This window comes from Patagioenas fasciata, chromosome 13 (assembly GCF_037038585.1).
Source record: "Patagioenas fasciata isolate bPatFas1 chromosome 13, bPatFas1.hap1, whole genome shotgun sequence".
Classification (NCBI taxonomy): domain Eukaryota; kingdom Metazoa; phylum Chordata; class Aves; order Columbiformes; family Columbidae; genus Patagioenas; species Patagioenas fasciata.
This window is the reverse complement of record NC_092532.1, coordinates 1,025,833-1,042,251: the sequence shown is the minus strand read 5'-3', so window position 1 is coordinate 1,042,251 and position 16,419 is coordinate 1,025,833.

The window sequence follows — 16,419 nt, the reverse complement described above, 5'->3', positions numbered from 1 at the left end:
TAGTATGTCCTGAGCTGGAAGGATCCACAAGGATCATGGAGTCCAACTCCTGTCCCTGCACAGGACACCCCACAGTTCACACTGTGTGTCTGAGGACGTTGTCCAGTCTCTTCTTGAACACTGTCAGTTTGGGGCCGTGACACCTCCCTGGGGAGCCTGTTCAGTGTCCATCACCTCTGGGTGAAGAACCTTTTCTTCATGTCCAAGCGGAACCTCCCCTGGCTCATCTTCTGCCATTCCCTTGGGTTCTGTCATTGGCCACTAGAGATAGGAGTTTGGTGCCTCCCTTTCTTCCTCCCCTTGTGAGGAAGCTGTAGCCACCATGAGGTCTCCTTTGAATCTTTTCTTCAGCTCTGATGCTGAGAAACCCCTGGTTTTCTTTCTGAAGCAGAAAGGAGAAGCCATGACCTTCAGGCAATGGGAAGGGGGATTCTGCCCCTCACACACGGCTCAGGGCTCTTCCTGGGACCGTGGGATGTGGGTGTGCAAGGCCCAGGGAAGGACAACACTGGGACAACAACTTCCAGTTTCCCCATGGGGCTGCAAGCAGCCACCGAGGCCCCAGAGCCATGAGGACAACATGGCTTCTCCTGGGCCTCAGTGGCAGAGACAACTGCCATGGCCAAGGGGACAGAGACCTGGGTTCTGTGGGTCCCTTCCAGCCTTGCCAGCGCCCTTTGCCATCTCCACCACAGGCTGTTCTACACGGTCCTACCCCTGCCCCTCTTTCCCTGCAGGCTGCAGACACCCATCTCGCTTCCCCACCTGCTCTCACCCCAGCATTTCTGCACCTTCACTGCTGTGTCTGCACCCTCACTGGCTGCTCTTTGGAACACAAACCATGGGCTGATCCAGCTCCCTCTGGGTGACCTCTTGCACCACAGCACTGCCCTTCCACTGACATTTCTTCCTCCGGATATCCAGTCCTCACCTTCCAAGTTGCACATGTCCCTGCTGCTGTCCCCTCATGTTCTCAGGTGGGATGGACGTGACAACCCATCTGCAAGGCCTCTTCCTGGGTAGGGCCTGTGAGCACTTAGGCAGAGGTTCTTTCCCAGCCATGTCCCTGCTGCCTGGCTGTCACCTCCAGAGACAGAACTGACCTCACTGCCCCTTCACAGCCACAGGATTCTGACTGGATTATGAGTGTCTGAGACACAACTGACCACAAAATACCACACTCATCCATTCCCTGCCTTATGGCTCAGGACCTGACCAAGACTGAAGCGTATTCTACACAGTCCTACACCTACTCCTCTTTCTCACAGGCTGCAGACACCCATCTCGCTTCCTCACCTTGTTCAAATTTGTCAAATATATTTCCTACTAACACTGTGAGTGAAAAGCACTCTTCACTGGAACTCCTGTACTTCCGGTAACATCTTCTGTATCTCTTCTTCTCCCCTTTCTTATTTTTTTTCTATATTTCCACCTATTCTCTCTCCTGAAACCTCTCCAAGGCAAAAAATCTTTCAAATCACAGAATAACTCAGGTTTGCAGAGAGCCCTTGTCTCACTCATCTTGTCTCACTCTCCTGAACAGGGCAGGTGAACCACGTCAGGTTGCTCAAGGCCTCCACCCAGGTTTGCATCATCTTCAAAGGCACTGGGAGTTCAATCAGTTACATCATAGGAGGGGAGAATAAAGATGTTCAACAGTGTTGCCCAAGTGCTGGTCACTGAGAGATGACACCAGTAACTGGCTGCACGGAGGACTTTGTAACACTGGTGATATTTGGGCTTGATGATTCAGCCAACTTCCCACCCAGCATCCACTTCTTGAGCCCCATCAGCACCACTCTGGTCAGAAGGAGACCATGGCTTAGCCTTGCAAACGCCCTGTGCACAACATGCCTTTCTTTCCCTATCCTTTTAGGTTCAGCAGTCCCTTCCTTGTCCTTCACATTCCTGGAAACGGCTGCAGGAGGACGTGTCCCATCCCCTTCCCAGGGAGGGAGGTAGGGTGGCCAGCCTGTTATTCTCCCAGTTTCTATTCCTGCTCTTCTTGAAGACGGGTTTGAGGTCTGCGTTTTCTAAGGACCCAAGAAGAACCATTCTGGTTTCTATGGCACTTTTGACATAAATATCAGGGTTCTGTCAGGTGTCCACATCTGAGCTGGCCTCATGGACTCCTTATGCACCCAGGGATGCTCAGAGACAGAGTCTGTCCCTTTTACAGACAGAGGCAGGAGTCACAGTGTCCCTCTGGCCTCCTGTTGCCACTCTTAAAGGATGGGAAGCATCTCATCCCTTTAGCATGTCACACTTCTCTGTACTTATCTGAGATGTCCCACGTCATGAGGAATGGATACAGGGACCTGAGTTAAAGGAACAACAACCCAGTGCTGCATTCAGGCAGTTTCCCATAGGATGTTTCTGCCAAAATGAAGTCACCTCAAGACCTCATCTGTGCTACAGACCTTCAAAGAATGGAAAGGAATAGTTGATGGTGTTTGTGCTCACTCACATTCATGTCACCTCATGTACATGATGTGCATGCTCACATCTCATCTGTACAAAGTAAACATGGACTGATGAACTATTCATTGAGTGTCCATCCATGGAGGGAAGAACAACCTCTGTGGGTGAGAGCACAGGGCTGGAAATGGTGGTTGTGAGGGGCCAGTCCATGATGATTGACTTGAAGCTCCTTATGAAGGGATGTCCAGTGCACAAGGGCACAGCCCAGCCCCTGCTCTGCTGGTCCTGCAGGTCTCTGGCAGGAGGCCTGGCTGTGAGAGGACGCTGCTGTGTGCCAGCCTTGCACATACACACTGTTCAGCTGTACTACGGTGCTTCATCTGTGGGTCGCTTTCTAGGACATATCCTTGAGAGAAGGTTTGGAAGAAGACCTAAACATTCAGGCCCTGCCCTGAGGAGATCACCTTTCTATCCGGAAAGGCTGTTGTGAGGCCAGCTCTGCCACAGCAGTGCCCATTGCCTGTCCCTGCCTGCGCTCACAGCACTGACACACAGCAGGACGGGGACCAAGCTGCCAGAGCACTCAGGCTTTGCACCAACACAAGGAATGAGAAGGAGAGTGTGGGACTGGAACCATAACAGCTCTGGAAGAACAAGTACCAATATTGGTGAAGGACCCTTTATTTTGCTTAAACACAGATAACACGATTCCACATTGACACAGCCACTCACTGAGAAGTGAAAAGCAGGCAGTGAATTACAAAGGGAATAAAAATATTATCATTAAAAAAAAAATCACAACTAGAGACAAAAAATACTACACAAGATGAACCTGCAATGAGAATGTCTTCTTATGTGGAAGAACACAGAGACAGTTTATAGGTTCAGAAGAAATCCAGTCATCAGTTTCCACAGGGCATCCTTGAGCTCCCGGTTCCTCATGCTGTAGATGAGGGGGTTCACTGCTGGAGGCACCACCGAGTACAGAACAGACACCACCAGATCCAGGGATGGCGAGGAGATCGATGGGGGCTTCAGGTAGGCAAACATGGCAGTGCTGACAAACAGGGAGACCACGGCCAGGTGAGGGAGGCAGGTGGAAAAGGCTTTGTGCCGTCCCTGCTCAGAGGGGATCCTCAGCACGGCCCTGAAGATCTGCACATAGGACACCACGATGAACACAAAACAGCCGAAAGTTAAACAGACACTGACTACTAGAAGCCAAACTTCCCTAAGATAGGAGTGTGAGCAGGAGAGCTTGAGGATCTGGGGGATTTCACAGAAGAACTGGCCCAGGGCATTGCCCTTGCACAGTGGCAGTGAAAATGTATTGGCCGTGTGCAGCAGAGCACTGAGAAACCCAGTGGCCCAGGCAGCTGCTGCCATGTGGACACAAGCTCTGCTGCCCAGGAGGGTCCTGTAGTGCAGGGGTTTGCAGATGGCAACGTAGCGGTCGTAGGACATGATGGTGAGAAGATAAATCTCCGCTGAAGCTAAAAAGACAAACAGAAAGAGTTGTGCAGCACACCCTGCATAGGAAATGACCCTGGTATCCCACAGAGAGTTGGCCATGGACTTGGGGAGAGTGGTGGAGATGGAGCCGAGGTCAAGGAGGGCGAGGTTGAGCAGGAAGAAGTACATGGGGGTGTGGAGGTGCTGGTCCCAGGCTATGGTGGTGATGATGAGGCCATTGCCCAGGAGGGCAGCCAGGTAGATGCCCAGGAAGAGCCAGAAGTGCAAGAGCTGCAGCTCCCGTGTGTCTGTGAACGCCAGGAGGAGGAACTGGGTGATGGAGCTGCTGTTGGACATTAGGTACCTGTGGGCATGAGGACCTGTGCAAGGAGGAAAAGACTGTGACAAGTTAGGGGACTTCTCTGAAGAAAATAAATGGGCTGTTTCTCATGGAAAACCCCCTCCACAATGGAGGGATATTTCTGCTCATTCTCTCTTTCTACCAAGTGAGAAAAACAGTTCATCACAGTTTAAAATGCAGTTGGGCATGCAGTTTCCATGGATACAGCTCTGGGGCAAAACCGCCTGAGTTGGTGTCAGAACAAAAACTGACCCACACTCCCACGCCAACCCCAGAGAGCAAGAGCATCAGGGACACCTGTAGAAACAGGGAAGGACACTGGAGTGCTACCAGAAAATAAAGCAAGGACAGAAAGGCAGATGAGCATGCTGTGGAACCTTCTCCTTACCTGGCTGTGCTGCTGCCACTCACATAATGACACTATAGAGCAAGTAGGTTTAGGACCTTTTTTGTGTACCACGTTCCAGGAACCCTTCACCTGGAGGTCCAGCTGCTGAGGTGGAGACTCGTGACCTGGACCCCATGGCTTTGGGGCAGAAGCTCTGCTGGGGAGGAGAGGAGACCAGGGGTTGCACTGGGAAATGTGTCTGCACTCGAGAGGATGTGACAGAAGTTCCTAAATCCTGTCCCCAGCATTTCTGGTAGCAGTTAACTCTTCCTGCCCGTGTCTGTGCTGCCTGCAGCTGTGTCTCTGTCCCTGGGTCTGCTCCCTGTCAGTGCCACAGAGCCCGTCTCACGTGCTGTGTGCTCAGCTCTGTCCTGCTCACACCTCCTGGCACTGCCCAGGGTCAGCTCTGTGTGTGCAGGGGCTCAGGAGCAGATCAGAGAAGTCCTAACGAGAACTGGGGTCTCAGTGTCCTCTCCAAAGCAGAGAAATAAATCCCCACCTCCCACAGCACACCCGGCCAACCAAGAGTGGAAAACTGAAAGCACAGACTCCTTCCCTTGCAGCTGTTGCTGTCTTGATGTCGTTGTTCAGAAGGACCCTCTGCCATGTCTGTGCGGTTGATCTGGAGCTCTGAGCAGCCCTGACCCACACAGCACCCTTCAACCCCACAAGGTCCCTGCCTGCCCTGCTGGGGGTCGCTCCTTCCACCCACAGCTGCTGCCATGGGATCTCCCCGGGCAGGCTGAGCGCTGACCCTGGCAGGCGGCAGAGTCCCTGCCCCAGCACAGCCCTGGGGTGCAGGGACCCTGCTCTGCAGGACAGCCCTGGGCACCCCTGGGTGCACAACTTGCTTCTCAGATTTTTTAAGTTGCTGAAAAAGATCCCCGTCCTTACAGATGCCACGAGCTGTGCCTGTGCCAGTTTTAGGAGATGCCTCCAGGAGCTACAGCTGCATTGCCCTGCACCCAGAGACTTACCATGGCAAGGGCTGCAAAGGTTTCTCCTCCAGGGAGCTCTCAGTCATCCTCCCAATCCTGACCACCTTTAATCTCTCTCTGCCTTGCTCGTCTCCCTGAGATCCCCAGGCAGAGCCCTCAGCCCTGCTGCGTGTGCAGAGGAGCTGCTCCTGGGCAGAGCTGTCTCTCTGCAGCGCTGCCGCTTGCCAGGAGCTCCCTCTGTCCCAGGAGCCCAGCCCAGCTCAGCAGCACAGGAGAAGCCCAAGACACTTTAACGACCCTTCTGGTGGGTTTGGTGCTGAGTCCATGAACCTCAGACCCTGAGGGGAAGCTGATGAAACCTCTCAAGAAGTCAGATTCAAACTCCAAAGTTTCTTGCAATGTTAATGAGTCCCACTGAGGGACACTACTGAGGAACAGACCCCAGGGTCTGGTTAGAGAAGAAAATTGAATGCAGTGACAACAGGTCAGGAAAAGCAAGGTGAAGTTCTCTTAAATGCTGAGTAAACCTGGTTGTGTTTCATTAGTCAAAGGGACAAGCCCTGACCCCCAGTCCTGGGAAGGCAGATCCTGTCCATCAATGTTGCCCAGTTCCCTTCCTGGACAGTGTGATGTGGGGCTGTGCAAGGCCAAGGGCAGGACTACGGTCCCACACCTCCCAGGTTCCTGGCTGGGGACAAGGAGGCCATGAGGCCCCTGTGCTGGAAGGACAAGGTCTCTCCTCACAGGCATCAGAGGTGCAGACAACAGCCATAGCCAAGGGGAGAAGGAGCTCATGTCTGGTGGGGCTTTCAGCCCCTTTACATCCCTTGATCATCTCCACCACAGCCTGTCCTGTGCTGTGGCATCCCCTGCACCTCTTTCCCTGCAGGCTGCAGACATCCCCCCTGCTGCCCCACCTTGCTCTTGTCTGAGCATCTTCCTCCCTTTGCTGAGCTCTCTGCATCCTCCCCAGCTGTTCCTTGAAGCACAAAGCCTTGGGCTGATGCAGACTCCCTCTGCTGACCTGCTCCACCACAGCACTGCCCTTCCAGTCACATTCCTTTCTGCTCATCTCCAGCCTGGACCTCCCCAGCTGCACTTTGTGCCATTATTTCTTTCCCATGCTCTTTCCCACTAGGAAGAAAACCTCCACCACCTCTGAAACCACCCTTCAAGCACTCTCAGGCTACTCCTGCACTGCTGCAGCCTCCCCAGCGCTGCTGGGCCAAAGCAGCCCAGGTCCCTCAGCATCCCACACCATGTGCACAAGGTGCTGAACCTGCCTTGGCAGAGCCCTGCACTCTCCAGTTCCCCTCTGCTTCTCCAAACTGGGAAGCCGCACACTGGCACACCCCCGTGTGTGTGGGGTCACACCAGTGCTGAACCGAATGGGATGAGAACTCCAGGTGTCTGGGTCCCCACGCTCCTCCTCATGCAGCCCCGTGTGCAGCTGCCTTGTTCATGGTGAGCGTGCACCACGGGCTGGTGTGGGGACCTTGGAGTGCCCAGGCCCTTCTCCTCAGGGTCACTGCTCAGCGAGTCAGGTCCTGCTCTGTCCTGATGGATGGGGTTATTGTCCCACCCTGATACAGCACTGGTCACGTCTCTTTGTACAACTTTAGAACTCTCTGCTGGTCGAATACCAGATATTCACAAGGTCTGGACTCTCCCTGGACTGAAGGTCCATTTGCTCAGCTGTTAATGTTTTCATGCAGATGATTTATCCTGATAAGGGTTTCTCTCCCAAGATAACAGGATAAGGAGTTACAGGACACTACAAATACCATCTCCTGGAGAAACCGTGGGGTCTTGGGGGTATGCTACTCATACTGTCAGAGGTCTGGACTCACAGGGGTAGATTTCCCTCTTGTGAGAGAACAGCAGGAATGCATGAAATTCAGCCTGGGAACAGAAAATGTCAGCTGAAGGTTGAGGAGTCATCAGGAAAAGGCAGAACAACATGGGCAGTGTTGTGGTGACTGGACATCAGCTACTGACTCACTGATGAGGAAGATAAATTATATGAGGCCTCCTTCAAGACAAATGAAAGAAGCATCATGTTGTCGGGGCGGTGTCCTTGTGTCAGACCTGAGATATCCCAATATCTGCAAGGTACCAGCCATCCAGGAGGGGTTGGAGCTCATTGACAACATCTTCCTGACACGGGTGACTGATGAGTCAGTGAGGTGAGGTGCCCTGTGGGACTTCACACTTAAAACCACAAAGAGTTGGTCAGGATGGAACAGTCAGGGATGGGAAAGTGGAGCTGAGGCTCCTGGGAGATGATCACAAGGCCAAGAGCAGGATTTCAGGAGAGCAAGCTTTGGCCTGCTGAGGGACCTGCTTGGGTCCTATGGGATATGACCTTGGTGTCTGCAGTGCTTTTCTCTCACATTTCCTCCCTCCTCTCTCCCACCTGCTGTTGTGCAGCGTTTTTTACCCTTTCTCAACTACAATATCCCAGAGGTGCTGCCAGCATCACTGAGTGGCTCAGATTTGGCAGAGAGTGGGTCCATCTTGGAGCAGCTGAAATCGGCTCTGTCTGACGTTGGTCAAACTCCTGTTGTCTTCTCAGAGAAGTGACAACTGTAGCACAGCCACACTCACCCCCAGTTCCAAGACTTAGTCATGTAAACCAGCACAGGGTGACAGCACATTGGGTTTTGTAAACTACTGAATCATGGAAAAGATCTTCTGTCAGCAACCTTTTGAAGTCTTCAGTCAATGAGCAGGTTCCTATAGGGAACTGTAATTCCCCTGACATGACCTGGCCAGGCAAAGCTGCAAGTCCAAAGGATCTTCGGCCAACTGCTTAACACAACTATCTGATGGGCCAACAAGGGTGATGCTCACCTGGATCTGGAACAGGGACACAAGGAAGAGCTGGTGCGGGATGTGAACATCAGTGTCCACCTTGGCTGTTGTGACCAGGAAACAGTGGGGTCCCAGGCAGCAGAGGGGAGGGAGGAAGGCCAGCAGCAGAGCACAGGCTGGTGGGCTCCAGAGGAGAAGACTTTGACGTACTGGGGGGCTGATACAGGTGGTGCCATGGGAAGCAGCTCAGAAGGGTGAAGGAGCTCAGGATATCTGATCAGCGTTACAGGACAGCCTGCTCCAAGCACAAGAATGATCTCTTCAAGTAGCCATGAAAGCAAGCATTTATCTCATGAGGCTGCTCCTCTGACCTGATGGAGCTCCAGGGCAAAAAGGCAGCACACAGGAGGTGGAAGCAGGGGAAGCTGCAAAGGAGGAATTTAGAACCTTGTCCATGGATGTGGGGATGATGCCAAAGCTGCCCTGGACTTGATACCTACAGGGGAGGCTGAGGGCAGCAAGATGAGCTGACATTGCTTCATTTGCAGTAAAAGAATAGGGTGATTTTGGGCCTGCTGCTGAACTTCCTAAGAGTAGAATCAGGCAGGACTGAGGTTCTTCATGGCTTCTTTGCCTCCATCTTCACCAGCAAGTTCTCCTGGGACTTTGTTCCTGAAGGCAGGAGTCTGGAGAACACCCAGCAGTGGATGGGGCTCAAGTCAGGGGTGACCTGAGCAAACTCAGACACCATTACAGAACAGGAGATGGGTCACTTGACCAGCTCCCTGAACACAAGTATCACTGTGCTGTGGCACCTGAGATTCCCAGGAACACCCACCTTTGGTCCAGAGTTGTGTGATTCCTCTTGAGGTGTCCTGGCCTGTCTCATCCGTCAAGTGATGCTTTAGGCACCCACTCTGACACATTCAGTTGTTATCAGGAGATTCTCTAGATCAATATTCATTGGAGATTGTTGATACCAGCTGTTCTGGAAATGAGGGTTTTGGGAGGGGGACAGAAATATTAGATATTTGGCTTTATTACTGTTTATTATGGAAACGCTCACTGTTTGGCTACAGTTCTGAAATCTCTGAAATCATCCACACCAGACTTCAAGCCTTTAGGAAAGTGCTGCACAGAGCCTTGTCTTGTAAAGGCATTTTGGATGTTACTGAGCCCTCTGCTGCCGCGATCCTGAACTGCAGGTACTGGAAGAATGAACAAACCTGTCATGAACTGAAGGGCAGAAACAAACCCCAAGTTTCTGAGGGTGTTTGGGACCCCAGGAAGGGCCATTGCTGCCACAAGCAGTCCCTGTCCCTGGAGACAATGGTCAGAGGTGGTAAAGACGATGTGGAGGTGGCTCTGGTGCCCCGTCAGCTGTTGATGTTGATTCATCATCAGAATGGCCAAACCCTGACCCCAGGACCAGACAAAGGAGACCCTTTCAGTCAAATGTTTCTCAGGCTCTGGGACTTTGTTCCTGAAGGCAGGAGTCTGGAGAACACCCAGCAGTGGATGGGCTCAAGTCAGGTGTGACCTGAGCAAACTCAGACACAATACAGAACAGGAGATGGGTCACTTGACCAGCTCCCTGAACACAAGTATCACTGTACACAGCACCTGAGATTCACAGGTACAACCACCTTTTGATCCAGAGGAGTGGAGGAGGATTGTGTTTCCTCTTGAGGTGCCCTGGCCTGTCTCCTCGCTCACATGGTGATTTAGGCACCCACTTTTGCAACATATTCAGTGTTTATCAGGAGATGCTCCACATCAATATGAACTGGAGGCTGCTGATACCACCTGTTCTGGAAAGGGAGGGAAGGGCAAGCAGGGAAGGAAATAGAAGAAATTTGGCTTCGTTGCTATTTATTATGGAAATGCTTTTCATTTGACTATTCCTGAAACCTCCCTAATCATCCACACCAGACTTGAAGCCTTTAGGAAAATGCTGCACAGAGCCTTGGCTTGTAAGAGCATTTTCGATGTTCATGAGCCCTCTGCTGCCATGATCCTGAACTGCAGCTACTGAAACAATGAACAAACCTCTAGTAAATTAAAAGGCAGAAGCAAACCCCAAGTTTCTGAGGGTGTGTGGGACCCCATGAAGGGCCATCACTGACACAGCTGTGAAGGAAACAACCAGTGCAGGTCCCTGTCCCTGGAGGCTGGTGAAGGAAAGACTTGGAGACACTGGTTACAGGTGGTGAGGGCCATGTGGAGGTGTTCTGATGCCATGTCAGCCCTTGATGCTTGTTGATCACCAGAATGGCTGAGCCCTGATCCCTGGGACCTGGTAGACTTTTCTCCAATGTTTTTCAAGGCTTTTCCTGTGGTCAGTGTGAGTGTTTTGTTTTTTGGGGGTGGGTTTTATGTCAAGTGCTGTTGCTTTAACTGCAAGGGTCTGGTTTTCTGTGGAGTTGGAAATGTCTGTGAGTTCCTCACAACTCATCCAGCTTCTTTCATTCACCTGGCAATGGTCACCAGTCACCTCAGTGTCCCAGTCCCAAATTTGCTTGTGAGGCACAGAATGACCTTACAACCCTTGAGGTTATAAAGAGGGTATGCATTTATTTACAACGCCGGACACACGGGGAATCATTTCACCTAATGCGTGAGTAAAATTACAGTAGCCTTGAACTTGGTTAAATGGAACACCTATACATATTCATAACCTGTCCCCAAGAGGGCGGTTCTTATTACAACGAATTCAGGAGACCATTTCCAGAGTCTCCACCTCCGGCTCCTCCTGGTTGCAGCTGTGCAGTGATCGTGAACCCGGGTCCTCTTTCTCTGTACATGGTCACCTTTGGTCCAGTGTGATGAGTTGGTTTGGTCTCAGACTGCTGAGTTGGTTAAAACTGGCGTATCTCCTGTCCTGTGCCCAAGTTTCTGTAATCTGGTTCACCCAAGGATGCATCAAGGACTATTATCTTTGTGAGGCGTCAGTGAACTCCTGTTTTTCGTACAATAAGTTACACGGAGTTAAGCAAGGCAGGGCAAGAGTGATGTGGGTTAAAGGGTCAGCTCTCTAAGTGTCTTTAGTGATGTGGGGTAGGGTTAGTTCCTTAAGTGTCAAGTGTTAGTTTTTCAGTGTTAATTAGTTAATTGTCAATTCCCTGCATCACTACAAGGACGTCATGAAGCTGTTCAGGGAGAAATCAGAAAAGCCAAAGCCCAACTGGAGCTGAATCCGGGCAGTGCCGTCAAAAGGAAATAAACAAACTATAAATACTTCAGCAAAAAAAGGAGGGCTAAGGAGAAACTTCATCCTTCATTGGATGCACAAGGAAATATTTTGACAAAAGAACAGGGAAAGGTTGAGGTACTAGAAGCCTCCTTTGACTCAGTCTTTAATAGTCAGAACAGTTGTGCTCCAGGTATCCAGCACCCTGAGGCAGAAGACAGGGATGAGGAGCAGAATGAAGTCCAAACAATCCAAGGGGAAATGGTTGGTGACCTGCTACACCACTTGGACACCCACAGGTCTGTGTGGCCAGATACACCCACGGGTGCTGAGGGAGCAGGCAGAGGTGATCCCTGATCCTCTTTCCATTATCTACCAGCAATCATGGCTAAATGAGGTGGTCCCAGTTGACTGAAAGTTGGTGAATGTGACACCCATCTACAAGACGGGACATAAGAAGGATATAGGGAACTACAGTCCTGTCAACCTGACCTCAGTCCCAGGGAATAGTATGGATCATATCATCCTGAGTGCCATTATGTGGCAGACACAGGACAACCAGGTGATCAGTCCTAGGCAGCATGGGTTTAAGAAAGGCAGGTCCTGCTTGACAAACCTGATCTCCTCCATGACAAGGCACCCTATATAGGGGATGAGGGAAGCTTTAGTAAGCCTTTGACACTTTTTCCCACAGCATCTCCTGGAGAAGCTGCAGCTCATGGACTGGGTGGTGTATCTGCGATGGATAAAGAACCGGCTGGAGGGCCGGGCCCAAGGAGTTGTGGTGAACGGAGCCAAATCCAGTTGGTGGCCGGTCATGAGTGGTGTCCCCAGGGCTCAGTATTGGTGCCAGTTCTGTTTAATTTCTTTATCAAGTATTTAGACAAGAGGATCACGTGCACCCTCAATAAGTTTGCAGATGACACCAAGTTTGTTGGGAGTGTTGACCTGCTAGAGGGTAGGAAGTCTCTACAGAGAGATCTGGATCAGGTGGATCGATGGGCTGAGGCCAATTGTATGAGGTTCAACACGGCCAAATGCTGGGTCCTGCACTTGGGTCACAACAACCCCAGGCAGCGCTACAGGCTGAGGGAAGAACGGCTAGGAATTTGCCAGGACGGAAAGGACCTGGGGCTGTTGTTGACAGCGGTTGAACCTAAGCCAGCATGTGCCCAGGTGGCCAAATAGGGCCAGTGGTATCCTGGTTGGATCAGCAATAGTGTGGCCAGCAGGACTAGGGCAGTGATTGTTCTCATGTAGTGAGGACTGGTGAGTCTGCACCTCGAGTCCTGGGGTCAGCTTTGAGCCCCTTATGACAAAAAAGACCTTGAGGTTCTGGAGCAAGTGCAGAGAAGGGAACGGAGTTGGTGAGGGGCTGACGAGCAAGTGTGATGAGGAGCAGTTGAGGGAACAGGAGATGTTTAACCTGGAGAACAGGAGGCTGAGGGGAGACCTTATGAGTGTCCACAACTACCTGAAAAGAGTTTGAAACATGGAGGATGTTGATCTCTTCTCCCAAGTACCGAGGGATAGGACAAGACGGAATGGCCTTAAGTTGTGCCTGGGGAGGCTTAGATTGGACATTAGGAAACACTTCTTCATGGAAAAGGTTGTGAAGCAGTGACCAGGGTTCCCAGGGAAGTGGCTGAGTCATCATTCCTGGCGGTGTCTAAAAGATGTATAGAGAAGATTCTCTGGGAAATGGTTTAGTGCTAGAGTTAGGTTATGGTTGGACTCCATGGTCTCCTCTAAATCAAATGATTTTCTGGTTCTAGGATCCTGTGATTCTATGCTTGAAGGGTTATTTCCCAGATGGTGGAGCTTTCCTTGGAGATAGGAATCATACAAGCATAGAGAGTGTTGGAAGGGAGCTTCAAAGGTCATCTAGTCCAACTCCCCTGCCATGGGCAGGGACATCTTCAAGCAGATCAGGCTGCTCAGAGTCCCATCCAGCCTGGCCTGGGAATTCTTCAGGGATGGGGCATCCACCACCTCTCTGGGCAACCAGTGGTTGTGTTTCATCACCCGCATTGTGAAAAATGTCTTCCACATGTCTGGCCTCAATCTCCCCTCTTCTAGTTCAAAACCATCACCCCTTGTCCTATCACAACAAGCCCCGCTAAAAAGTCTGTCCCCATCATTCTTATCGACATGTTTTAAGTACAGAAACATGGGAATAAGGTCTCGCAGGAGCCTTCTCTTTTCCAGGCTTAACAACCCCAACTCTCCCAGCCTGTCCTGCCAGCAGAGCTGTTCCATCCCTCTGATCATCTTGGTGACCCTGCTCTGGACCCTCTCCAACAGTTCCATGTCTTTCCTGTACTGAGAGCTCCAGAGCTGGATGCAGGACTCCAGGTGGGGTCTCACCAGAGTGGAGCAGAATCCCCTCCCTTGACCTGCTGGTCATGCTCCTTTGGATGCCGCCCAAGATACGTTTGACCTTCTGGGCTGCAAGCACACATTGATGGCTCCAGTCCAGTCTTTCACCCACCAATTTCCCCAAATCTTTCTTGTCAAGGCTGCTCTCCATCCCTTCATCCCCAGCCTGTACTGATACCCAGGGTTGCCCCAGGAGATGCAGGACCTTGCGTTTGGTCTTGCTGAAGCTCAGGAGACTCACATGAACCCACTTCTCCAGCTTATGCAGGTCCCTCTGAATGCCCTACTGTCCCTCAGGTGTATCAGCAACGCCACTCTGTTTGGTGTCATCTGCAAACTTGCTGAGGATGCACTTGATCCCACTATGCCACTGATGAAGATAAGAAATGGTACTGATCCCAGTATGGACCCCTGAAGGACACCACTTGTCACCAGTGTCCATCCAGACATTGTGCCATTGACCACCACTCTCTGGGTGCGACCACTAGGACAGTTCCTCACCCACAAAACAGTACAGTCATCAAATCCATATCTCTCCAATGCAGAGAGAAGGATGTTGTGAGGGACCATGTCAAAGGCTTTACAGAAGTCCAGATAGATGACATCCATAGCCCGCCCTTTGTCCACTGATGTAGTTACTCCATCGGAGAAGGCTACTGGGTTACCCAAGGCAGGACTTGCCCATGCTGGAGCCATGCTGCCTGTCTCAAATCACCTCCCTGTCCTCCTTGTGCCTTAGCACAGCTTCTTGGAGGATCTGTGCCATCATCTTCCCAGGCACAGGTAAGGGGCTGACACCTCATGGCCTCCTTGTGCATCCCCAGTAAGGCTGGGAGCTGTCACACCATTGTCCTTCACTCAGCATCACACAGCCCACATCCCCGAGCCCCAGGAAGAGCCCTGAGCAATGTGTGAGGGACAGGATCTGCCTTCCCAGGGCCTGGGGGTCAGGACTTGGCCTCTCTGCTTCACCCAACAAAACCAGGCTTTTCTCAGCACCTCAGCTGCCTGCACATTTCCCTTTGTTTATCTGCCACCATGGCCTCCAATCCTCTGCTCTAACGAGTCCCTGGGGAGGCTCTGCTGGTACTTGCCCTCAGTGGAACTCATTAATACTTCAAGGTACTTAGTACTTTTTTCTTCTGGCTTTGACTTCTGGAAAGGTTTGTGCAATCACCTCTCAGCACCTGAGTAATGTTCAAGGACTCAGCACCAAATGCACCATGGGGCTCATTACACTGAAGAAAGCTCTAACAAGCCATGTCTCTTCTTGTAATTTACTTCTAGTCTTGTACTGCCAATTAGGGAAGTGTCCTAGTGTAGTTCTGGAGAAAGATTTCAAAAATCTTGTAATAAAATGCCTTTTTTTGATTAAAGGATATAGTTTATTATTATTTTTTAGTGTGGAGAAGAGGTGATTGCAGCATCATCTCATAGATGCTGATGTAGCATCTCTCCTATGTTCTAGAGTCTTCTCCTGCAGCCTTACCTGGAGCACTGTTTGCAGGGCTGGGTGCCACAGTATTAAAAAGATACTAAGCTGCTAGAGAGTGTCCAGAAGAGGCTATGAAGTTAATGAAGGGTTTGGAGGAGAAGCTGTATGAGGAGCAGCTGAAGTCACTTTTTTTGTTCAGCTTGGAGGAGACTGAGAGGAGACCGCATCACGCTCTACAGCTTCATCACAAGGGGAGGAAGAAGGGCAGACATTGAACTCTTGTCTTTAGTGACCAATGACAGAACCCAAGGGAATGGCAGAAGGTGTGCTAGGGGAGGGTCAGGTTGGACATGAGGAAAAGGTTCTTCACCCAGAGGTGCTGGACACTGAACAGGCTCCCCAGGCAGTTGTCACAGCCCCAACCTGACAGTGTTCAAGAAGATACTGGACAACGTCCTCAGACACACAGGGTGAACTCTGGGGTGTCCTGTGCAGGGACAGGAGTTGGACTCCATGAGGGTGGTCAGCAGAATTGCTACTTTGGCCCTCTGAAAAACAGACTTTGATTTGTTCAGAAGGCTGTTTGGCAGAGTCCCTTGGGAGGCAGTCCAGAAAGCCAACGGACTCCAGGAAGGCTGTTCTCTCTTCAGGAAGGTGATCTCAGAGGTGCAGGAGCAGCTGTGCCCTTGTGCCAGAAGGCGAGCTCTCAGGGAGGAAGTTCCAGCCTGGCTGAACAGAGCTGTGGCTGGAACTTGAAAATAAAAGGAGAATATATAACCTTTGGAATAAGTGACAGGAGACTCAAGGGGACTACAGGGATGCTTTAGCTGGGCCCAAAGAGTTGTGTTGAATGAAGTCAAATCCAGTTGGTGACCGATTATAGAGTGCTGTCCTTAGGAATCAGTATTGGGGTCAGTTGTGTTTAATCTCTTTATCAATGGTCTGGATGAGAGGATCGAGTGCACCCTCAGTAAGTTTGCAAATGACACAAAATTGGGTGGGAGTGTTGATCTGCTGGACGGTAGGAAGGCTCTGCAGAGG